The sequence below is a fragment of the Rattus norvegicus genome, chromosome 3 (genome assembly GCF_021556685.1).
Source record: "Rattus norvegicus strain SHRSP/BbbUtx chromosome 3, alternate assembly SHRSP_T2T, whole genome shotgun sequence".
Classification (NCBI taxonomy): domain Eukaryota; kingdom Metazoa; phylum Chordata; class Mammalia; order Rodentia; family Muridae; genus Rattus; species Rattus norvegicus.
Window position 1 is genome coordinate 145880391 of NC_141536.1, and position 25382 is coordinate 145905772.

A 25382-nucleotide genomic window follows, 5' to 3' on the forward strand; every position below is an offset into this window, starting at 1 on the left:
ACACACCAGAGAGGAAGTTTCTTCTGAAAAAGCCATCATCTTGATTTTCACCCCGAAAGACCCACTTTGGACACTTTATCTCAAAGATTACAGGTGTGGTAATTCAGTCCCGATCCTTAATACCAGCACCTTAATGCAAGCACGAGAATCAGAAACTAACGGTCATCTTGACTATGTTATGAGTTCAAGGCCAGTCTGGGCTACGTGAGACCTTGACTCAAAACAACGACAAACCCCCTGGGCCAGGGAGACCGGAGTTCAAATCCCCAGCTTCAGGTAAGAGGGGGAAAAGGTGTGACAGTATTTTTGTAGCTCTAGCATCCAGGGCAGGTGAGAGAAGTGGAAGGAAGACAAGACTGTGGGGCTCACAGGCCCCTAATATAGTAGGGACATTGAGATCCGGGCTTAGCTAGAGACCCTGTCTCAAAAACTGAAGTGGACACAAAGAAGAGAATCAACGTTAATCCAGGACTTTCTCCCTCTTGCGAGGAGGGGCATGAGTAGTTGCCATAGCAAAAGTTATGCTTTGTTATGCTGAGGGTCACCACACAACGTCGTTCACACTCTGAATTCCTAATTCCAGTCCTAGGCCTGTCTCCCCAAGGCTGCTCACCTGTGCGATGGATCTTAGCTGAAGATCAGGTCCAGTCTCTCACAGAAGTCTCTGAATCCAGGGTCAGGCTCCTGGGGAAGACTCTCCAGCCCCAGGGCAGATCCGGGTGGCATCTCTCTAGATGTGCAGAGCAGAACATCGCTCTTAGTGTCTGCTTATGTACTGTTCAGTGGGTGTCGCAGGGTTCTAGGCTTCTGTTTACCTTGAGTGAGGGACGTCACTGGGTTCTGGTTATCAGGTGCAGCCTTGGGTGTGGTGGGGATCCTGAGGTGAGCTATTTTTACATGTCTAAAATGCATATTTTACCGTGCTCATTACATGCAGATTTATTTTTATCATTTTAAGCTATGTGTTTATGACTGCGTGTGGATATAGACACACGAGTGCATGTGCCAGCAGAGGCCAGACGTATCCAGATTCCCCCTGGAGCTGGAGTTGCAGCTATGAGCCAGCTGATGTGGGGGCTGGGAATTGAACTTGGGTCCTCTGGACGAGGAGCACATGCTTTTAACCACTAGGCCATTTCTCCAGCCCTAGTCTGTGACTCTCACACACACATATGTACAGGCTGGCGCACCTCCAGCCCCACAAAGTTCCAGCTCATTCAGTAAAGTGCTTGCCATGTGAGTGTAAGGAAAGGACCTAAGGAGAGTGGATGCGGTGGTTTTCAACCTCCGTGTATACACGCACACATGCACGCCCACATGTATGTATGCACACACACCTATACCTGTGCACACATAAATATGCATGCTAGGCCTGTACATATACAAGAGTTCTAAATAAAGTGCAAGAAAGGAATTCACCGCTAGTCATCAGGGAAATGCAAATTAAAACCACAATGTCCATCAGCACCCTGGACTGAGTAGAGTCAAAAAGACAGAACAGGCCAATTATGGAGAGGCTGGCATGGCGGCATGGCTGCCAGGACTGTGAAGAGAGCAGTACCTCAATAAAGCACTGGGGAGTTCCAGGCAGCTCCACGGACCTCCCAGCTCTGCATTCTGCCCCGAGGCATCACCTCAGCAAAGTGAAAACTGCTGCCCACAGAGTCTTGTGCTAAATTCATGGAATGTTCATGGTGGCCTTATTGACAAAAGTCAAAAGCCAGAAATAGCTAGGGTGTGGTGGTGTATGCCTTTAATCCCAGAATTTGGAAGGCAGAGGCAGGTAGATCTCTGAGAATTTGAGGCCAGCTTAGTCTACATACTGAGTTTCAGGCCAGCCAGGCTACATAACGAGATGTTTTCTCAAAACCCAAAACCAAGTCAAACAACTGGAAACGTGCCAGGTGCTATCAAAAACAGAATTGTCAAAGGCATGATGATACACATCTCTGTCATCTCAGTACTCAGGAAGTTGAGGCAGGGGGATTTTAAGTTTTAGGCCAGCCTGGGAATACACAGGATGAGAACCCGTCTTCTCATCCCACTTCCCCATTCCGAAAAGAAAAAAAAAACAATTTCCCTAAATAGGCAAAATGTGGTATGTTTAAAACCAATGATAAAGGATCTAAATAAACCTGAAAAAGGTTTTGGTGAGTACAATAATTCAAGCACACGCACACGACACATACTTCCTGTTTCTAGTCAAATGGCTGATAAAGTAGACACCACTACCCAGGATGCCTCGAGGAGGAAGGCTGAGGACAAGGCTTTCTGGAGGGATCAAAACATCCTAGGGTTGGAAAGATGGCTCAGTAGTAAACACCTTTGCTCTACAAAGCTGTCCTCTGACCGTCACGTGAGCGCTACAGCATGCACACACCTGCATTCGCATGCTTACATCCTACATGACAACCACAGTAATGATCAGTCTACGTTCTTTATGTTGACCGAATGCTGACCTTTTGCCTCCACATCAGCTGTCCTCAACAGACCTTCATCCTAGGGCCAGACTCTAAGTCAAACGCTCCACTCTTTGCCTCCTCAGCCTATCTCTGAGGCTGATTTGCTTGCAGGTGAGGAAACCAAGGCTCAGACACACCAAGCAACTTGCCTTGAGGAACTTGCTTGAACAAAGAGCTTAGTGCTCAGGTGATGGTGACTTCATGCCTCTGGGCCATCCCGTTCCCTCCATCAGCCCTTGCTCTGTCCTGAGGGTTTGCTATGTTGGCCGCTGACTAGAGACAAGCTGACTAGAGACAAGCTCAACGCAGCCACTGAACTCATAGGTGTCAGAATTGTATTGGGACCCGGAAAGCCTGGAGAAATGAGGCTAAGGTCATTGTCACACCTGCCTAGTTTGGGGAAGGGAGCTGCTGAGAGTGTAGTGTGTGTATGTGTGTGTGTATGTACATCCACGCATGAGTTTATGCACATATACATACACACACACACACACACGTTACACATGCACACACGTACATATGCACATGCACAAACACAGTTTTGACCAGGCTGGCCTTGAACTCAGGGATCTCCCTGCCTCTGTCTCCCCAGCACTGGGATTAAAAGTGTACAAAACCAGTGCACAACTGCTTATTTGTCTATTTTTTTAAAAAAAGATTTATTTATCTAATGTACACTGTAGCTCTGTCTTCATGTACACCAGAAGAGGGCATAGGATCCCATTACAGGTGGTTGTGAGCCACCATGTGGTTGCTGGGAATTGAACTCAGGACCTCTGGAAGAGCAGTCAGTGCTCTTAACCACTGAGCCATCTCTCCAGCCCTTATTTGTCTATTTTTGATGAAACTCGGGACCTCCAGCACACTCGGCAAGCACTCTGAGTTATAGTCCCAGTCCTAAAGTTTCTTTTTTATTTTTTATTTATTTTATGTGTATGGGTGCTTCGTCTGCATGTGCACCACAGGGACGCAGTGCCCTCAAAGGCCAGAAGAGGGTTTCCGGTTAGAGGAACACCCGTGCTCAGTGAGTTCTGACTGATTAGTACCCAGAACAACTAAAGAAGTCACTCTTGTTTTGTTTGGTTTCATTTTATTTGTTGTTTATTTAGACAAAGCCTCACTTTGTAGCCCAGGCTATCTTGTCATCTCCCTCTTCCTGACTCAGTTCTTCAACACTGGGATTCCAGATACGCACTGCCACAAAGGGTTTCTAAGCTGTTTTGTTTGTTTTGAGTTTTTGAGAAAGGGTTTCTTGTGTAGCCTTGCTATTATCCTGGAACTTACTCCGTAGGCCAGGCTAGCCTCAAATTCACAGAGATGAGTCTGCCTTTGTCTCCTGAGTGTTAGCATTAAAGGCATGTGCCAGCTTTCTAAACTGTTTTTAACTGCACACAGTGGGTCTGCTATCACAGTGGCTGTGGTCATGCTCAGCCTCTTGTTTAAAGAGTGGTGATGTCACCGCTCTGTTAGTGTTTTCGGAGGACACTATCCTGTGTTTTGAGAGGACTGAGATGAACAGTCCTCACAGAAATCGTCTCATAGGAAGGAAATGCATACATGTTCAGCCTCCACAGTTTCTGTCCACCAAGGAGAGGCTCCATCCGGGAATCCCTTTCTGTCCTCACAAGTTCCAGGATGGGATTCGTGATCTGTGTTTTCCTGGGAACTGGCGAAGGATGCCGTGGGTGAGTCATCTTTGGCTTGGCGTGTTTCACTCCGAGAGCTTGGGGTGCTACAAGATGACCAATAGCCTCTTGAGGGCCTCCCTTCCCCCACAGGCTGCAGCCTGTGAGTTCCTGGAACGGAACAGTGGCTGAAATTCTGGAGACTGTTTGGGCCAGCACAGCTCTGAATGAAGACCCAGATGTCACATTAATGAGGAAGGGGATGTGGGACAGGGCAAGGCCATCTAACCATGGACCACACCTTACAAACTTCTGCTAGAGGGAGGCCTAAAGTCCTCTTGCTTTCTTGTCACTCAGGGACTCAGTTTTCATGTCAGTTCTTGTTCTGCTTCCCAAATCAGAGGCTGACTGAGGCCATTAGCAAAGGGCTGAGGAGCTTAGGCACCAGGGCTGTCGAACCACACACCAAAACCCTTTCCTCCCAGACCGCCTTCTAGAACTAGGGGTGTGACTTTCAGTTGTTTCTTGCTTGCTTGTTTGTTTGTTTTAATTTGGAGGTCAGGGGATGGGGGTGGGGATAGGATTTCTCTGTGTAGCCCAGGCTGTTCTGGAACGCACTCTGTAAACCAGGCTGGCCTTGAACTCAGAGATCCACCTGCCTCTGCCTCCCAAGTGCTGGGATTAAAGGTGTGAGCCACCACTGCCCAGCTCTTAACTTTCAGTTTTCAGGGCCAGGAGGTGACAGACAATCACAACAGATTGGGGCAGGGCTGGAGAGATGGCTCAGCATTTCATAATGCTCTTTCCCAGCACCCACACTAAGTAGCTCATGACTGCCTGTGACTGCAGTTCTGCGGGAATCACATGCCTTGGGCACCTGTACTCGTATGCACACACATGTACACACATACCCACACATATACACAGAATGTGGGATCGTTTCTTTGCTGACAATTGATGTGGGAGGCTGCCCCTGGATAGATAGTCTTGGAGTGTATAAGAAAATTAACCGGGGCTGGGGATTTAGCTCAGTGGTAGAGTGCTTACCTAGGAAGCGCAAGGCCCTGGGTTCGGTCCCCAGCTTCGAAAAAAAGAACCAAAAAAAAAAAAAAAAAAAAAAAGAAAAAAGAAAATTAACCAAGGGCTGGAGAGATGGCTCAGTGGTTAAGAGCACTGACTGCTCTTCCAGAGGTCCTGAGTTCAATTCCCAGCAAACACATGGTGGCTCACAACCATCTCAATTGGGATCCCTCTTCTGGTGTGTCTGAAGACAGCTACAGTGTGCTCATATAATAATAAATAAATCTTTTTAAAAAAAAAAAAAAAGAAATTAACTGAGCAAGCCAGGAGGGGGACAAGCCAATAATCCTGAAGTGGAGGTGGCACAGACGTAGGCTGCCCAGCTGGAGGGTTGAAGTTCAGTAGCCAGGAGACTCTGTCATTCTGACATATGTGTCCTTATCTCTGAGTCCTCAGAGGCAACATGGCTCTACCATGGAGACTCTGGGCTCTGACCAGGTCCCTGAGAGCCTAGTACCTAGAAGAATGAAGCCCACTTGTTCCCTCCACCCTTCTGTTCCCATCCCACCAGCATCCGTAGGTCTAGCCTGTCTTCTGGATACTTATTGGACATCTTCCCTGAACTGGTACTTTTTACAGGTTCCTCCCAGAGGCCAGTGAGATAGGAGAGCCCGGTGGGTGCTGTCTGGCTTTCTCACACTACTCACGGTATCGCATTCTGGCCTGTTTCCTCCTCAGGGGAATGGAGCCAAGAGCAGTACCTTTCCCTAAGGGCAAATACCCATAAAGCACGTGGTACAACGTGTTCAGTATTAGCTTTTTTCAGTGTCCAGTAGGTTTGACCTTTAGAGTTTGGTCCAAACCTGACTCTGACTCTTCCCTTACAAGAAGAGGGAGTCCTACTCAGGCCCCCCACCTCAGCAATTGGCAGCTTCCTCCAATCCCCCCGAAGCCTGAGGATCGGTCTCAAGCCTTCCTCTCTGAACACCCACTCTCCTGATCCACCAGCCAGCACGGGGGGGGGGGGGGGTGGGGGAGGTGTGCTTCTTCTGAATGCACTCGAATCACTCTCTCTTCCTCCTCCTCTGCCACTGATGAGCCTCTGTCACCCACTACCGGAAGACTTCCCAGCCTTTCTGCTGGCCTCCCTGCCTCCACCCCCTCCATCTGGCTGTCATTGGGATTTTTCAGAAACAGACCCTGGGACATGTGACCACAGACTGCCTCTTCATTTACCATCCCCAGGGACTCAGCACTCTGTCCCTTCCCACAGCCAAGGCCCTCCCTCCGGTCTTGCTAAGGGCTCCAGCTTCATCTCCTACTGTTCTCCCTCCGCCACCATCTAGGAAACCAGTGCAAAAAGGCCTGAAGGCCTCCCTCTTCTCAGATCACCACGTGACCCTGGTTCTCATCCCTCAAGCTTCCCAAAGTTGTGATCCTGAGGCTTCTCCCTGACCTGTCCTCAGAGCCTCTCTCCCACCACCATTTCAAACACCAACCTGTAGCCTCCCCAGGAAAGGAGAAAGTCCAGTGTTTAGCTAGTGTGTGCCCAAACTAAAGTCTACTTTAGACTACTCCCAAGCCTTTGGCCTAAGGGCCAGAGCCAGACTTGCTTCATCCTCTCTGACATGGAATTTGCAGTGCCTGGCAGGTAGAGGGGCCTGGCTGGTGTAGCATCTGGTCTGAGGTGGAGCTGCCCAGGCTTGCCCTCTTCTTTCTCCTGGGGGCGAGAGTCTCCCTGTTGAGACAGAGGGCTCCACAGAATTTGAGGAGTCAAACAGTCCTGCCCTATGGCCTTGTAGGCCTGCATGCTTCAGAAATGGGAAGGCAAGGATGAGCCTTCTCAAGGGCCAGGGAGCTAATTGGACTATCGGATGGTTTCACAAGGCCTAGTTATTGGGGTTGCAATGGAAAGTTGAGCACAGGCCACAACCTGGCTTAAGTTTGGGGTTTGGAGAGGACCCTCCCTGCTGGTTCTGGGGCATCTAAATGCAGCATCCATCGTCAGAGCCGTGGCCCTAGTTTTCTGTAGACAGATCTGGCCTTCCTCCAGCCTCCTCAGGGATTCCCACCCTGCGGCTACTCCCTGAGCTGGCAGAGGCTGTGGAGAAGGTGAGGTGAGATACAGGGCGTGGCCCAGGACGTAGTGGCTGGCTGGGTTCCCACTCTGAGAGCCAGAGCTGATACATAGCCTCAGGTCAGGGCTGAGCTTGCCTGGCACCGTTCCTGCCGTCCAGGGGAATCTAGGGTCAGATTCTTGTTCCAACAAGTCTGGTCTGTGTCTGGATGTGGTGTGAGGAGTGTTGGAGCTCAAAGCTAATCAGGGCCCAACCTCTACCCTGGCATTCCTGACATGCTGGAACAACAAGATGGGTCACCATTCATTCCTTGAGAGATGCAGATGTGGTCCACAGGCTGGGACTCAGCCTTGGGGACCCAGAAAGGGCCCAAGAGCCATCAGGAGCTAAGCAGGGAGCAGATTGGCAGAGGAAAAGCAGGGAACCATACACATGTGAAACAGCCGGTGAAGGTGGAACCAGGCTGACCAGGCCCTGTGGGCATCTTATATAGGCCTGACTTTGGGGAAGCACAGAGACACACTGGAGGAAAAGGGCTTCGGAAGGGGACCTGGGGCATAGCTGCTTGAGGGTTCTGCAAGGGACCAAGAGGCTGAAGTAAAGTACATCTTGGCCATGTCAAGCCTGATCCAGAGAGGATGGAGTAGCTATCCTTGGTGAGGCCAGAGTGAGGAGAAGGGGCTGGAGGCTGCTTCTCCTCCAGAGCTTCAGAGGGACAGTGCCCTGGAGGCAGGGTGAGGTGTAAGAAATGAAAGTTGGGGTCGGCTCTGAAGTTAAGAACACTTGCTGCCCTTAAAGAAAACGCTGTTTGGGGCTGGAGAGATGGCTCAGCGGTTAAGAGCACTGACTGCTCTTCCAGAGGTCCTGAGTTCAATTCCCAGCAACTATATGGTGGCTCACAACCATCTGTAATGGGGTCTGGTGTGTCTGAAGACAGCTACAATGTGCTCATATTCATTAAATAAATAAATATTAAAAAAAAAATAAAAGAAAACGCTGTTTGGACTCCCAGTACCCACAAGGTGGCTCACCAGCATCCATACCTCCAATGCGAAGGGACCTGACATGATACACTCTTCTGACTTCCCAGGCGCCTTGCGCAGATGTGACACACAGGCATGCAGGCAGGCCAAACACTCACGCACAACAAATAAATAATTCTAAATTTTTTTCGAAAGTAAATATGATGGATGGTTCATTTTCAAAAATACCTCGGGTCAGCTTAGATCAAGCTATAAATGGAACGAAAACATTGGTTTCTGATAATGCCTGTTTGCCTAGCTAGCTATCCATCTCCACTCAAATTCTGCCAGGAAGCCCTCCCACACCCCCGTCTCAAATGAGAAGCTTATTAGAAAAAAATAACCAAGAGCTGAATTGGCCCGCAAGGTTATGCGTCTGATAATCTTTAAAATAAACTAGGTGCAAAACAGAGGGGACCCCCCCACACCCTAACACACACACAGTCTGTTGGTAAAATGACAACTGTAAGCTACGGAGGGAGAGGCTGGACCTCCAGGACTCTAGATTGTGCCCTCGTGCGCACTCAATAGAAGAAAGGAGAGGAAGGATCACCTGTCAGGGTCTATGACCTGTTCTCTGCACTCAGTCAGTGTGCCTGCCATTCTAAGCTGACACCTCAGCCTTGCCAAGTCTCTACTTATTATGAAGCGAGGACTGTAGACACTAGCTGGCTGGTTCTTGAAATCTCACCTTCTCTCATGGTCTTTCCTCCCCTTACCTGTTTTTCTTCTCTGCTGGGCCACCTAAACCCCATTAGTCTCTTCTTTAGCTCATGAGAAATTGGACTAAAATCCAGAGAACTCATGGTACAGGGGGGCCTCCCCAGGCCAACAATAACAATGTCTTTGCCCCAACATGGGGCCAGGGCCAAGGATACTACGACTCAGAACTTGTTCCTTCCCAGAAAGTTTGTGGATGATGACAGGGTGTCCAGGGACATGGGGACGGAGTAGAGCCAGATCCTAAGACCTCACAGAAAACCGAGCAGAAGAAAACCGAGCAGCCCCAAGGATTTCCTGTCTTCAGCAGGTGGATTGAGACTTAGAGCAAGAGAACTACATTTCTCTCCTAGGTATAACTGAGGGACCTGACCAAGGGAAGTAGGGGGTGGAGTGGGTGGTTTGGGTGGTGGAGGACACTGGAGGACTATGGCCCCTAGGAAGGTAGGGCTATGGAACTGTGAGCATGCCATGTGTTTGGGCACACTAACCAACTGGGTTCAGGCAGTTTATTTTTATTTTTAGGTTTTTTTTAGACAAGAGCCTCACTACGTATACCAGGCTGGCCCAGAATATACAGAGATCCTCCTGCCTCTGTCTAGTAGGTGCTGAGATGGGAGATGTATACAACATCTCCTAATTTACATCTTTATCATTAATTTTTGCAGTGCTGGGATAGCATTTAGGGCCTTGAACATATGAGTTTTCCCGCTGAGCCACGTCCCTGGGCCCCCTGAAGCTTCGCAAACAACATTGTTTTCTATGGTGCAAAAACTTAAGCTCAACATAGAGAGCTTTATTTATTTTTTTTTAAGATTTATTTATTTATTTTATGTATGTGAGTACACTGTAGCCGTCTTCAGACACACCAGAAGACAGTATTGGATTCCATGACAGATGGTTGTGAGCCACCATGTGGTTGCTGGGAATCGAACTCAGTACCTCTGGAAGAGCAGTCAGTGCTCTTAACTGCTGAGCCATCTCTCCAGCCCGAGAGCTTTAAAAACACATAAAGAGCTTTCGTTCTCCATTCACATTCTGTCTTAGTGAGGTGCTGGGGGCACAGCCTGTGACAGGTACAGGCCAGAGGATCAGCAGTTCAAGACCATCCTTGTGTGAGGCCAGCCGGAGAAGCCAAATTCCGGTGGCTAGAGAGATGGCTCAGGGCTTAAGAGCACGGGCTGCTTCTCTAGAGGAGACGGGTTCAATTCCCGTACCCACCCACATGGCAGCTCACAACCATCTGTAACTCCAGTTCCAAGCATCCATGACCCATGGTACACACCTATATGCATGCAGGCAAACATCCACACACGTGAAATAAAACGAATCTTAGAGGGGTTGGGGATTTAGCTCAGTGGTAGAGCGCTTGCCTAGGAAGCGCAAGGCCCTGGGTTCGGTCCCCAGCTCCGGGAAAAAAAAAAAAAAAAAAAAAAAAAAAAAAAAAAAAAAAAACAAAAAAAAAAAAACGAATCTTAGAAAACAAAACCAAAACAAGGCAAAAAGCTCAACACAAGAGAAGCGAGTTACTAGGCTCACCTCAGGCGCCTGCCCTCCCTCCAGGACAGCAATTAGGAATACTGTGTTTATGCCTTCTATTTTCCCCTTGGCCACATTTTAAAAACACACGAATGGAGTTATATACAAGATTTTAAATTCAGGTCTACTATCCCAGGACTGAGACATGGGGATGGCCATGAGATACCTAGGCTAGCCTGAGATACCTAGGCTAGCCTGAGATACCTAGGCTAGCCTGAGATACCTGAGAGCCCATCTCAGGCAACTGGCACAGAGGCCAGATGGCTCAGTGGGTAAAGGTGCTTGCCACCAGGCCTGCCCACCTGAGTTTGATAGAACAAGATAAGTGATGGGTGTCCTTCGTGTTTGGTTTTTCCTGGAACTCGTTATGTGGGTCAGGCTGGGCTCAAACTCACAGAGATCCCCCTGACTCTGCCTCCCAAGTGCTGGGTGGGATTAAAGGTGTGTTTTTACCATGCTTGATCAAAAAGCCGTCTTCTGAATCCTTCAAGAACAGGAATGCATACACCCATATAATTACAGAAAGTAGATAAAATGTAATAATAATAGTAATAATAATAATATTAAACCATTAATCATCCTCAGTAAGCAAAGGAGAGAAGCCAGGGTCAGGCAGGATTCAAACCTAATTTCCAAAACTGCTCTCTCTCTCTCTCTCTCTCTTTTTTTGGTATAAAATTAAGTTTATTGGGGGATGAGAAAGGGTGTGTGGGAAAGAAAGGGGAAAGAAAGGGACAGAAAGAAGAGAAAGAAGGGAAGAGGCCTTCCAGGAACACGGGGTTGGGGGCAGAGAGCTCCAAAGTTGTTTTTAACCACACCGTTCAACCACCTGTTGGCCCCACTTCGTGGAAACCCGCATGGGAGCCCGTGTGCATTTTTACTGCTTCTTCATGGGAGAACTTTGATGGGGTGGGGTTAAGCCGGTGTGAGTCAGAGCAGGGTGGAATGGTCTTCCTTATCTGGCCCAACAGATACATCTAGGATCCCCGGATGGGGACCTTTTTCCCTGACCTCTGGAGTCAATACTTGCCTGAGAGGGTAAGGGGCCCATTAAGGCCACCCTGTGAACAGGTTACAGAAGTCTGTGGTCCTCAAACACACAGGATGTAGTTTGGTCAACTGCTGCCATCTGTCCCATATGGGGGCCAACGAGCAAGTCGTATGGGTAGACATGGAGGAGCCTCTGTGGAAGACTTTCAGGAGGGGCCCAGGGCAACCTTAGACCAGCAGAGGCAACGTGGGAAGTGGAAGGGACCTACAACACACACTCAGTATTTTGTTTGTTTGTTTTGAGACAGGGTTGCTCTGTGCAGCTCTAGATTGTAGATGTTCTGGAACTTTCTTTGTAGACCAGGTTGGACTCAGAGATCCCCCTGCCTCTGCCTCCCAAGTGCTGGGATTAAAGGCGTGTGCACCACCACTGCACAGCTACGCTTGTTTTTGAGACAGGCTGTCACTATGTAGCCCTGGCTGGCCTTGAACTACTGAGATCCACCTGCTTCTGCCTCCTGAACACTGGGATTAAAGATGGGCTACCACTGACCTTTAAGGGAGGAAGGCTGAGCGTATCGGAGGATAGAAATGAGACCGTGGCAAACTTCGTCAGCAATGGGCCAAGGGTAGCTGGAGAAGGGTAGCTGGAGAAGGGCGGGAGGCTCTAGGCTCAGCCTCTGGTGCCCCGCCCCCAGCCTACCTGCTAAGCCCTGAGCTAGAGCAGAAGGAGGAAGCTGGACTCCCACTCAGCTGGTGAGTGGGAGTCAGGGCTCAGCTTTCCTTCCTAACAGGCCCCGAGTTTCTTCAGCCCTGGTGCCTGCCCCCAGCTCCATCCAACGTCTTCCATCTTGTCCATTGACTTAGGCAGTGGAGAACCCAAGATCCTGGAGAAAGCTGAGGCCGTGAGGACCAGTCCTGGAGAATCCTAGGGTCAGTGACTTGCTGTGTTTCCTTGTTTTGGGAGCCATATTGTGGCTGGGCTAGGGATGCAACCATCAGGTCTTCATGGGGGCACATTCCTTTCCATTCTCCAAGACCCTGCCCAAAAGTCTCTTATTGGGAGGCTCTCTAGAAATTGCTACCACAGTCACAGGAAAAGCGGTCCTTCACCGTGCTCCGGCAGTCCCCCAAACACACTGGAAGAGCCCCTGACCACTGAGCACCCATTATGAGTGAGGCCTTAGCAGTGTCCCACAGTAGGGCTCCTCACAGCATTGTCCGGAAGTGATGCTACCAAAACCTCCTTCCTGAGTCTTTCGCCCAGCTGCCTGGAGCTCTGAAAGTCACATGATGCACAGATGGCGAAGCCAGGCCTCCGGGACACTGAACCCTCTGTTCAGTGTTTCCTCTTTCATGCTCGGAAATCCCCCAGAAGTCAGGCCTATATCCTTGGAGAGCTCGTTCAGACCCTTCCCACTGTGTTCACTACCATGAGACCCTGGGTTGGTTTTGATAGGAAAAAATCTGAGCTAGCGAGGGGTACCTTTGGCAGGCCTGCACCAAGGTATACACCTAAGGAACTCCACCACGAAACAGATCTGGAGTAAGAGGCTTGTTGGGAAGTGGAGAAGGGTGGGGGCATGGGGGAGAGACAGAGGCAGACAAGCGGACAGACAGGGTGACGGGGAGAACAGAGAGAAGGGAAAGGGAGAGAAGTAAATGGGAAAGGCAAACATCTATGTGCGCGCGCGCACACACACACACACACACACACACACACACACACACACACACACACACACACACACAAGGTCAGAGAGGGATCTGGGGTGGCTGCAGGCATTTTTATCCCCAGCACACACCTGGCAGAGGCGCCTGACGGCTTAGGTCCCTGAGAGCAGACCAGTGGAATCGCCTGTGTACTAAAAGGTCTCTTGTATACAGTAGGCAGCTAATAAGTTCTTGTGACATCGATCCTAAGTTCTAGTCTAGATTCTATTTTGAACTTGCAATATGATCTCGGGCAAGTCAGTTTTCCAGTCCTCAGTTTCCCCAACTGTAGAAGGAATGTTTAGAGACAGCTTCCGCTGGCTAGTTTGGTGTCAACTTGACACAAGTTAGAGTCATTTTGGGAGAGAGGACCTCAACTGGAAAAATGCTCCCACCAGAGTGGAAAGCATTGGTGCATCTTCTTAATCAGTGATTAATTAGTGCCCTTACCTCAGCACCAGCTCCTGCTTCAAGGTTCCTGCCCTGGCTTCCCTCGCTGACTGAAACCTGTCTCCTCTTTTGCTCAAGAGTCTTAAGTCCAGAAGTGAGGAGATGCCATTCCTTGTGGAACCACGCCAGGAACACAAGTTAATTAGCAAGGTGCATTGGGAACACTGACCTGGGTCACCTGACCTGAGCATGTCCGGTGTGTCCACTGCCCAGCTAATGCTCTCCCAGATCTCTTTGGGATGCAGGGCGGGTAGGATCTCTCGCCCTCCCTCATGGGGAAAGTAGAGAGAACCTATGGAGGTGCAGACACAGGCTGGAGGGAGGGCGGTCCTAGGTGGGTTTCTCCTTCAGGTGTGATGGGAGGGAGGCCCAGAGGCTCCCAGCAAGAGGACTCTATGGCTACAGAGTTTTGGGCATGCCTGACTTCTGCACTCCCTCACGGTGTCACCAGCCCTGGCTAGAGCCTCTTTTCTCATCCTTTCCAGGGAAAGACAGTTATCTCCCCTTTCCTAGAGAAGAACAAAGGACTGTTCTGAGACTCCACACACGTAGGCACTATCACTGAGCGCATTGTCTTGGTAATTATCTCCCCGCCCCCACCCGGAATCCCCCCACCCCCTGTGCCCTTTCAGGTTTCTAAACTGCTCTCACTTGGGGGGTGGGGGGGATCTCAGCTCTTGCAGCGGACTTCCGGTCTGCCCTCTGCCCTCCTATCAGGCCTGAGGTGGGGGAGGGGATCAAGGGCCTGACTTCTTTCACGTTTCTTCCCACATTCTAGAGGAAGGAGGCCTGGGCCAGAGATCTCCACCCCTCTGCTCTGGGTGACCTTGGGGAGCTGTCTGACCCTCTCTGGGCTTCTCCTAGGGCTTTAGGGAGTGATAGGATAAACAATTATGTTTCTTGGTACTTGGCCTTCATGAGGGCCTGGTGGGATGGGGCATCTCCCTACTTTCCCACGAGCAAATCTAACCCCCCCTTAATACTGGGGACCCTCATGCACACTAAATAACCAGGCTGCTAATGAGCTACAGTGAAGTCATGTTTTAAAATTTATTTTTACTTATTCGCTTTACGTCACGCTCACTGCCCCCCTCCTGATCACCCCCTCCCACAATCCTTCCCCTCCCCTTCTTTTCTGAGAGTGTGGGGGCTAGATGCATCCTCTCCACTGAGGCCAGACAAGGCAGCCCATACATATCCCCCATACAGTCAACAGCTTTTAGGAGAGCCCCCGTTCAGGATCCACATGAAGACCAAGCTGCATTTCTGCTACGTATGTGCAGTGAAGCCTATGTCCACCCTGTGTATGCTCTGTGGTGGGTGGTTCAGTCTCTGAGAGCCCCAAGAGTCCAGGTTAGTTGAGTCTGGTGGTCTTCTCGTGGAGTTCCTATCCCCTTAGGGGCTGCAATCCTTCCTCCTCTTCTTCCATAAGAATCCTCAAGCTCCATCCACTGTTTGGCTGTGGGTGTATGACTCTGAGTCAGTTGGTGGGTGGAGCTGCTCAGAGGACAGCCATGCTAGACTCCTGTCTGCAAGCATAACAGAGTAGCATTAATAGTGTCAGCGATTGGTGCTTGCCCTTGGGCTGGGTCTTAAGTTGGGCTGGTTATTGGTTGGCCGTTCCCTCAGTTTCTGCTTTATCACCAATCCTTGCACTCCTTGTAGACAGGTTAAGTTTTGGGTTGGAAGTTCTACTTTTCAATTTGAGGCAGGCTCTCACTAGGCTGCTCAGGCCGAGCCTTGTCCTCGTAGCCGAGGCAGGCATTGAAGTGTGAGTCTTCTGCCTTGGCTTCCTGCATAGCTAGGTTTTGATCCCAGTTTGCTCCTTGGTTAGTGAGTAGATGGAGGCGTGACCTGCCGGTGGCCCATGCTTCTCGGTGTCAGCCTCTGAAGAAATGATGGTCAAGACTGGCTGTTTTCTGACTCACAAGAGGTTGGCCTCATTTCCTACATCTCTTCCATGGCTGTGCTCTCGGGTGCGTGTGCTCACAAACATACTCTGCATCTGCCTCACCTGTGTTCCTGCTCTCTGGACAGACCCGCCATCGGAATAAGGGTCCCTCTACCCCTCCCTGCCTTTCTATCTGTCCCATCTACATTTCTCTGCCTCTCTGCTCACCCTCTGAGCTTCCACTTCTATTGGGAGGAACGTCTCTGGAGCGTCTTGGCTTCTCCCTGGGTCACAGGAAGGGCCCAAAGATTCTTGGGACTCACCCCAGGCTCATCTTAACTATTCTCCTAGCAGGTATCTCCTACACTCCGCACTGTTCTGTGCTCCACTGGCACCGTCCTACTAATGTTTGCAGTTGTGAGAGTTTGTGCAGCCCCGATCCTCCACACTCCACACGACCCCTCTGCCTGCATATTCGCCATGTCCTACTTTCACGGGTAACCAACTCTTGAGACTGCACAGGCTGGGTTAGCCCCACCACACAACCTTTAGCCCCCTACGCTTGCCCTGCCCCTTACTTTGGGCTCTTCTAGCTCAGTAGGCCAGGCTCATTCACTGTTCTATCCCAGACCCAGACCCTGGTATCTTCTAGAAGCTCAGTAAGTACAGTGGAAGAGAGGACGGGGGTTGGGGGGTGGGAGTGGGGAGCACTGTAAAGCCTTTGACCAGGTGGAAGGAAGGCCAACCTCATCTAAGAGCCTCAGGGTAGAGCCTGCAGCCTGCCCATCTCTCCACCTTATCCCGTAGTTTCTATCCTGGTGGCTTCATGTAGCTGATTCATAGAGGCCATGAAGGTTATGGTGGGACTGGGTCAGAATTCCTTGGGAAGGCTTTGAGCGGTCTGGTTTCCTAGTCATTACTGGGAGGGTGAGCTAGGCTCAGGCTGGGCTCTGCAGATTAGCAAAACAAAACTCCTAGTAAGGATGAGCATTGTCCCTGATCCCTTGAAAGGGACAGCCTTGATCTGGGTTCACTGGAAGGTAGGGCCTTCAGGATCTACAGTGCCTCCATCTTGTACCCTGCCTTTAGGCTTTTACTTCTGTGGAGGAAGGAAGGGCCTGAAACAGAGCACTGAATACAACCAGTGCTTTAAAAAACAATGTCTGGGGCTGGAGAGATGGCTCAGTGGTTAAGACCACTGACTGCTCTTCCAGAGGTCCTGAGTTCAATTCCCGGCACCCACATGGTGGCTCACAACCATATGTAATGGGATCTGATGCCCTCTTATATGTCTGAGGACAGTGACCAACAATGTACTCATATACATAAAATAAATAAAATCTTAAAAAAAAAAACCCAAAAAACCCCAATGTCTACGTCATGTGTGCACGTGTGTGGGTAAGTGCACATGTGTATGCACACAAGGAGGCCACAGCAGGCTGTCCGGTGCCTTCTCTGGTTGTTCCTCTTTATTCCCTTGAGGCAGGGACTGCCACTGAACCGGAATCTCACTTTTTGAGCTAGATCTTCTGGCCAGGGAGCTCTCGGGATTTGCCCGTCTCCACCCTCTACTCTGGGGTTTCAGGTGTGTGGCCGTGCCTGGCTGGAGATCCAGACTCAGATACTCACGTTTGCACAGCAAGTGCTCTGACGCACTGGCACACCCTCCACGTCTAGATGTGTTTACTGTCCTTTTTGACAACATCCACACACGTGGAGTCTGCCAAAGCTAGGCAAGAGGGCTTCTGCCTGTCTGTGTCTTCGCATCTGGCAGCCTGAGATTGTCAACAGTTTGAGTGAGGCCAGTGTGAGCTACAGAGGGAGACTTACCTGGGGCTTGGGGGTGAAATGTTAGTGTTGCTGCTGGGATCTTCCGAGTCTGGCCCCATATGTTTCATAACACCGATGCACAGACACGAAGCAGTAAGTGGCTGTCTTACTAACACAGAGCACAATAAGGTACCCCATTCATTGTCTGCCGGGCCAGACCAGCAACCCTCCCTTAGTAGTCTGCAACGGGATGAACGTTCCCATTTGACTGGTGAGTAAGGAAGGCCCGAAGAAGGAGAGTCATAGTCAGTGGCAGAACATTGGAACTTGTACTCTCAGAGTCCGTGGATGCCACGTCAGTGTGTTTTCCACCGCCAGCTGGCTAGTGACCACTCTATGTTGGGCATAGGCCAGGCCATGGCTCCTGCCTTCAGGGTACAGACACACCCAGAATGGACTTGGGTTGTGTCTCTATCAGGGGTGTGTCTAGAAGCATGTCCTGGAGGACATGGCCCTTACCCAGGATCCTGAAGGCCTGGGAGGATGGGGAGGCTGGTGGCAGGAGTGGGCATGCCTGGTGGGGGTTACAGTCTGAAGCCGGGAGGGATGGTTAAGAACAAAGGGTACTCCAAAAGCTCGACAAAGAAACCATTGTGCTGGGTGTTTCCTCTTAGAGTCTCTGATGTGATGTTACCCTACGCTCAAAGCTAGAGGCAGCCCAGTTGTGAGGCTGTGTCAGCAGCAGAGCCAACACCAATCTTCCATGAAAGGTTGCGAGAACTTATCGGTGCAGAGGTACCTCACCTGTCTGTCTCCCCCTGGGAACCTTAGCCGCTGTGCAGGCTTTTGGTGTACTGAGGCTCAGGGGGAAAAACAGCATACTCTAGGTCATGCATATATTTGCAAAATGGTAGAGCAGAGGCTTCAACCTTAGCCCCTCGGTCCAAAGGGGCTTCGAAGCTTTCTATTTTCTTCGTTCTAGAAACCCCCAGACCTTTCTGTTGAACTTCTGGAGAAAGAACCAGCTCTCTGGAAGAAAAAAAAAACAAAAACAAACTATTGAATTACTTGTCAAATTCCCCCATTTCCAAGGAGAATGTACTTCCTCTGAGGCTGACACCAGGTGACCAGTCTGACATCACCAAGTGTGGCACAGGGAAGGACACCTACCGCTCACTCTCTAGAGTCAGCCCCTGAGCCTCACAGGAAGAGTATCCACCCTCCCCCTCAGACCAGAGTGGCTAGTAAAGGCCATTAGACAAGACTTAGGCATGGAGGAGGGAGGAGAAACCTGCTCCTCCAGCCAGAGCCTGCCCAGGGGAGTCCTGGGAAACTGCCGTTAATCTTTAAGCAATGCTTGTGAACGGGAGTGACTAGTTTGCCTGCTGTTCATGAGGAATCCTGGGCAGTCCCATACCCTTTTCTGGCCATACTCGCTCTCATCTTAGCGGCCCTCAGATCTTCGGTCTTGCCCACTCCTGCTTCATAACAGAGGGGGCCGGAACAGGAAGCTAATGGACGGAACACACCCCGAGGCACCTGGCCTAGATGTGAACTCAGATCAGTCTGACTCAAAGCTTTGCCCTTTCCTGGTCTCCTGGGAGACATAGCTGTACCCTGAGGCTCAAGCCTCTCACATTCTCGGATGACAGGGGATTTGCCCTTCAGGAGGGATCTTTGTCAGAAGCCCAGGCCTATGCCACATGAACCTGGTTGGGTCTCAGTTTCCTGTCTGTGAGATGGAACTACTTTCAAGGAAGGAACATGGAGGTGGTGGATAGCTGGTCAGGCCCATCTTTTCAGAGAGAATGGGAGGAGTCAAAGATGCTCCCAATGGGCAACCCTGGAACCTGGTGGTCTTTGAGACCAGCCTGAAGCCACATCCCATCCCGCTTGCCCCATTTTTCTTCTCCTGCCATCATCAGTGGTTGGCAAGACGCACTGCCCAGCAGATGTACACGGTCTCCTTATGCACTGAAAGTGAATTTAGGCTTGGCCTAATTGAACAGGGCCTGCAAGTTCCTGCCCTGCATAGGCAGAGGCTGGAGGCTCCGCAAGTTCAAGGCCAGTCAGCCACATAGTGAGCCAATGTTTCGCCTTTTGATACATTTTAATAATACCGCCTCTCCCCCTCACTCTTTCCCTGTTCTTTGGTCCCAGTCTCGGGCTAGAAACACTCAGGTCAAGGCTGATGTGGCCAGTGCCTCAGTTTCCGCGTCTGCGGGCAGTGCTAGCCACCGGTGCTTAGCTCAGGTAGCTAGGGTGGAACCCTAACGTGGTCCCGGGAGGCCAAGCCCCACTCGTGGCTTGGGGGGGGGTGCCCCCGCGGGCGGAGCTGCGGGGTGGGGGGGGCTGGGTGCGGGAGGCGCGGGCCCGGCTCGCGCAGCAGGTCCCCCGGGTCGCCGGCGTGGCCCGGGTCCGCGCTTCCTCCTTTCTCCGGCTCGCCGCGGCCGCGGCCCCTCCTCCCGCGCGCTCCCTCCCCCTCGCCGCCGCCGCCACCGCCGCCGCCGCCTCCTCCCTTTCTCTCGGTCTGTCTCTCCCGGCCCGGAATCCAGCCGGCCGCCCCGCCGGAGCGGCCAGGCCGCCGCCCGCCAGCGCCGCGCGCCCCGCTGGGGTCCGCCCGGGCGCGTCCGGAGCTCGCGGTCGCCGCGCAGGTGAGCGCCCCCGCCCCGCCGGCCCCGCGCCCTGCTGCGGGCTCCCGCCCTGCCCACTCTCCGGCGCGGCCCGTGAACTGCCCGCCGCGGCCTTTTGTTGGGATGCGCGGGGGAGGCCGGGCGGGGTGCGGGGGGCACCGGAGCGCGGGGACCCTCGGTCGCAGAGTCCCAGGCTCAGTTAGGCCACATCTGAAAACCCGGCCGATCGGCGCCGCCCGCGATCGCGGCTGCCGGGCCCGGCGCCCCCGGGCCCGGCGCCCCCAGCCCCGAGTGGGCGGTGGGGGTGGGGTGGGCGTCGGGGACTGGGCGCCTGGCGGGCCACAAGACCTCCTTAGGTCTCATTGGGGCCTCGGGTAGGGCCTGGTGCTGCTGGCCTAGAAGAGACAGGGCCACCCTTTCCCCCCCAACCCCCAGCCCCCAGTCTCGCCCCTGCGCAGGCCCAGCGGCCGATGGGCTCAGAAGTTGGCAAAAGTTTTGAGGTTTCACTACCGCCACCAGGTCCGCTTGCCCACCCAGGCAGGTACTGAAGGTGAGTTTGTGCCCCGTACTAGGACCACCACTTGTCATGCTGTGTGTCTTGGGGACAGCTGCCTAAGCTCTCTGAGCCAGGGCCTTCCTCAGTGGTATGTGGATCTGACGGGGACTGCTGGGCTGGTGTGAACAGAGGGGACTCACTCTGAGTATCCCTTAAATCTTTGGGGCATGCAGATTAGAAAGGTGGACAGAGATGTGTGAGGCTTATAGGGCCCTGAACACGGTTTTCCCAGCCTTACAGACTGTCCAGTAAAAGCAGTGGTGGTGGGATCATCTGGGCGGAGGTCAGATTCAGTTACTAAAGTGGATGTTGGGGTGGGTAGGGTTCTCTTCCCAACCTTATGGAGTCCAGGTATCTAGGTTTCTCGTTTTCCTGAGTGATCTGAGCCAGGTACTAACTATCCTTAGACTCTTCACATCAGCCCTCAGGTGACTGTCCCCCTGCACTTGGGCAGCTCAGGACTAGGCATGTATGGGGGTGGGTTGGGGTCGGTAAATGAGCCCCATCCTGGGGCTTGGAGCTTGCACAAGATGGTTGAGGTACCTGTGGCACAGTTGCCTGCAGAAGTGGGTAACTCCATGCTTCAGAGGCTGCCCTAAAGCCCCTCCAGAAGACTGAATGTAGTCAGGACAAGAGTGAATGACAGTCAGTCCTGTCAGAGAGGATCGATCAGTTGGGTTGTGATAGGTACCTCAGTGGTAGAGCACATGCTTAGCCTGTCCGAGGCCTTGGCTAGCTGAGGAACCACTGAAAGGTAGATAAATCAGTAAAGAAAACGGAACAGTAATGACCAGAGCTGCTGATATCCAGCAAAGTCCTGGGGCTAGCTTTCCTGAAGAGCTGTCTGTCTGCCCTTTAACCTGCAGTGACTTTTAGGTCAGTCCCAAGGCATTGTTGGAAAAGGCTCCCTCCATGTCTTCTGCACCTGCAGAGACATAAGGCCCTACTGGAGACGGGGTGTGTCTTGGTGAGGTAGCCTTTCCACAAGAGAAGTGATTTACAGTGTGTCACCTCTCAGCTGACCTCCTGTCTACATCCTGGGGTACAGGCTGAGAATGAGTGCTAGGAGTGCCGTGCTCCACCCCACCCCCAAACTCATGTTCTTCCTCCTTCGTCCCAGCCTTAGGGCAACCCTATCTCTCCCACCCCATCTTCTCCTGTCTCCCATGTCCTCCCTACTTGCCTACCCCCAGCCTCCAGCACATTGGCTGGCTCCTGTTTGGGGTTCTTCCCTGATGGTCATCTGAGGGTCAGGGTGGGGATGGGGCGTGTCTCGATCCTCTAAGCCCCCAGGATCTAGGAAGGACATCGTTAAATAACTTTTGTTCTTGCTGTCCATCTGGTCCTCTGCTGGCTTTGATCTCGCATTGAGCACATACTATGTATCGGGGCCTGGGAACTTGGTTGAGCAGCTTTGTGGTAGGAGGAGCAGACAGCTTCCTGGAGGAGGTGCTTGAGCTGGGGGAAGCAGTGGTCAACCAGCCGAGAATGCAGCTGGCCCAGTGTTCTTCCTTTCCATTCAGAAGGTCATCAGCCTGGGGACTTGCTGGAAAACTGTGAACAGATCCCTGGCTCTTAGAAACTGGAGTCTGGGGGATAGGCCGTGTATCAAGCAAGTGGCCAGATAAATGAATATGTAATCGTGGTTGTGATAAGGGCATGGCCTGGGGAATGGAGAAATCCTGAAGGAGGAGTGGAGGAGGTGTCTGGGCGTGAAGCTAGGGGAAGGTGTGCCAGGCAAAGAGAGGTGTATATGTGCAAAGGCCCTGAGGTGGGGGGAATGTATAATTGTAGAGAACCAAATGAGATGGGATGATCTAACAGGGCCTGCTATCAATAGGGCTGCTCCCTCTGAGGGCCCCTGGAAGCCTTCAGAAGGATCTTGGCTTCCCTTTTTTACATAGGGAGCTGACAGGTATCCTCTGTGTGAACCAGATTAGCTGGAGGCCAAGGCACAGAGCTAATGGAATAGATGTGTAGTCTGGACTCCCATATTCTGTGGGAGCCCTGATCGGGTCTCAGGAAGGGAAGGTGTATGAGTCTAGGTTTTGAAGGTACAGTAGGAGTTCAACCCAGAAAGCCAGAAGCATGAGAGCCCAGGAAGCACAGTTTGGGGGTGGGGATTGGGGTGGGGAGCAGGGCTGGTCAGCCAGGAAACCAGAGATCATACTCATGCATCTGACAGGCCTGAGTTCAATTCTGGCCGTTGACCATCCTGTTTGCTGTGTGTCTTTGGGTCTTTCATTGTATCTTTCTGAGACTCGGTTTCTTCTTTACAGAAAGACCAAGCAAGCATTCCTCCTTTTCCAGGTAGGGTTAAGAGAAGCCTCTGCGCCCGGCATTAGTTAATGTTCAGAAAATGGGTCCTGTTTGCTGTGTGTGGCATTGGAAGCCTGTTATTATCTCTGGGCTCAGCCTTGCCATCTGTGTGGCCATGGCCTCGAGTGGGAGTTGACATGGGTCTGCAGGTCCCATTTGGGACAGGGCTTGCTAGAAGTGGATGTTCCTAGTAAACCGAAGTACTGTGTTGAGCCACCTTCTGAGGTCCAATGTTCGCTTCATGGGAAACAGTGCTGTGATAGATTGATAATGTCTGCTGTGGACAGAAGCTTAGCAAGCATTGTCTGTGTGCTATGAGTTTGTCATTCCTGATCTCTCCAGACTTTCTCTCTTCACCGTGTGTGTGTGTGTGTGTGTGTGTGTGTGCGCGCACACGCGCGCGCGTGCGCGCGCTGGGGCTAGGAAGAACATGCTAATGCCTTTTTAATGGAGGACTGTCCCCACCAGTTAGCCTGCCTGTGAGCATAGCATGGCCAGTTAGCTCTACTAGAAGGCTAGGCAATTAGGGAGAATCCCAGAGCAGGAAGCCAGAAGCCCCATGTTTCCATCCCTCGCTATGGGACTTTGGGCAAGTGACTTCCCCCTAGGACTACTCAGATGAGTTCTAGAAAGGAGAAGCTGGGAGCAAGGAGAAATGGAAAGATTGTGACTTGTTTCTTCCTGTTGGTCCTCAGAGTCCTTACCGTGGAACCTGAGACTGGGTCCTGCCTGGGGTTGGGTGGGGCAGGGGATGTCTGGGATGGCAACCAATAGCACCACTGAGTCTGACACTGGGGCCTGCAAACAGGGTTGGAGCAGCACCAGGAAGCATGGGGATCCTGCTGGGGCCTGATAGCTTCTTTCAGGCCATTCTGTCCAACTTGTGGCCTCCACTTGAGTTTATCTGATGCCACTATGTTCTCCAGAGCTGGACCACAGCAGAGTGACCCACTATTTCTGTTTCCTGTCCTGGAGTGAGTAGAACTTTTATTCCTGTTTTTATGGGAGAAGAACAGGAGCAGGAGTCTTCACTGCGACCAGTGTCTTTCTGCGGCAGAGTATGGGTTCCCTGACGTCCTGGTTTGCAATCATGGCTGGTGGGTATTGGATGGTCCAGTTACATGATCTCCTTGGTAGTAGTAGGGCCTAGGAAGACAATTGGCTCTGGGTTTGAATTCTGATGTGGCAGCCCTTTTGCTGCGTCTGATGGTGGGGAAGTCAACTGTTCTAAGCCTCAGTTTCCCCAATCTGAGTAGCCCTAGCATATCTCTGGGAAGGTGGCCTGACTCTCAGGTATGCTAGTGTGTGTCTAGTGCTTGGGCGCAGGGCTCATTCAGGGTGTTTTCATACTGTGAGGGAAGGTGATTCCGTGGTGAGCCAGAAAGGCAAATTGATCTGGGAACCCTCTGGGCTGGGACCAGCCACCTCGCCTGTGGTTGTCTTGTCCTGTGCATCTAGGAGGGATCCCATTGGTTGCAGCCTGCCAGCTCCATCTAGCTACTCCGAGGCCAGCTCCCATCTCTCCACGTCCCCCCTAGAACTTCATCACATGCCCATCCCGTGACTCGAAGTGCCCAAGAACCTCCTTACCGTGTGGGGTCCTCCCTGTGAGATATCTGCTCTCTGGGTAGTGGGTGCTTCTCATGCTGACCTGGGTACAAGCTGCACTTCCCTTGTTTCTGGTGGAGGCAAATGGAGGCTCAGAGAGGGTTGGGGCCTCTGCATGTCTCCTGGAGATGTCCCCAGTTCAGACAGAGTTCCTTCCTGAGACCCAGCCTCTCTCGTCTGTTGTGTCTCTGTTGTGGGTTACCCCGCAGGCGCTCTGAGCCACTGGCTGGTTTCCTGTCTGCTTTTGCCTGTACAGGTCCTGCATTCCTGTGAAGGTCCCCAATTCTTTTATTGGGGGTGAGTCTGACACAGGGCCTGGCTGTATAGCCTAGACTGAGCTGGAACTCATCTCTGGTCCAGCCTGGCAGGAAGGAGTGACTCTCCTACCTCTCTTTTCTGAGAGTTGCGGTTTCAGCATCCGCCATCTCTGCTGGCAGGTACCCCACTGTTGAGCAAGCCCTCCCACAGCAGAAGTATCCCTGGCTCTCCCCTCACCTTCTGTCTTCTCCCTGCGCCTCCTCTACCCTTTCTCTATCACCCTCAAGGCTCCATCTCTGGCAGATAGCACCTCTAGGCTGGTTTTCTCTGCTTCTAAGGGAGAGTGTGGTAATTACCACTCCTGAGGGCACAGCACTTTATAGTTTGCAAAGCACTTCTATGTAGTTACCTGCACACCCCAGCAGGGCTGCGATGGAGACTGAACCCAGTGATCACCTTCATCACAGATGAGGAAGCTGGCCTCAGGTTGGGCGCCTGCTGGGTGCTCTCCCTGCTTAGGCAGTTAGGATAACCCTATTCTCCTGAGTCTTGGGTCTGTCTTTTCCTATGAGTGCCTAGATGGATCAGAGAGGTTAAGTGACTTGCTTGGGGTCACATAGCCTTGAAGGGGTGAAACTTGGAGGTTCCTTCTGAGGATTCGGTGAGAGGCAGATCACACCCCCTTCCCACCCTTCTGAAGAAACCCACGCAGCTGGGTTGGTAGATGG

The 25382-nt window shown here is 51.9% G+C and overlaps 1 protein-coding gene and 2 long non-coding RNA genes across 45 annotated transcripts in view; 2 read left to right on the plus strand and 1 right to left on the minus strand.

Moving 5' to 3' along the window:
* On the plus strand, positions 1 to 16837 carry LOC147995777 (uncharacterized). The gene is made up of 5 exons (XR_015684749.1): positions 1 to 276; positions 12324 to 12389; positions 13698 to 13815; positions 14105 to 14197; positions 15862 to 16837. It is a non-coding gene; the product is annotated as an uncharacterized LOC147995777 (long non-coding RNA).
* Positions 14651 to 24612, minus strand: LOC108350508 (uncharacterized). Of its 2 annotated transcripts, XR_015684747.1 has the most exons (4): positions 24379 to 24577; positions 23493 to 23934; positions 17341 to 18309; positions 14651 to 15148 (listed from the first exon to the last, which is right to left on the minus strand). It is a non-coding gene; the product is annotated as an uncharacterized LOC108350508 (long non-coding RNA). The 2 variants fall into 2 exon arrangements; XR_015684748.1 differs by lacking the exon at positions 23493 to 23934 and having other exon boundaries at positions 24379 to 24612.
* Src (SRC proto-oncogene, non-receptor tyrosine kinase) overlaps positions 19439 to 25382 on the plus strand; it is a 47965-nt gene continuing 42021 nt past the window's right edge. For 11 of the 42 annotated variants that reach the window (XM_087654713.1, XM_087654738.1, XM_087654727.1 and 8 more), the window contains exon 1: positions 19784 to 19934. The gene's annotated coding sequence lies outside the window, so the exon portion shown is untranslated. 42 annotated transcript variants of the gene reach the window in all.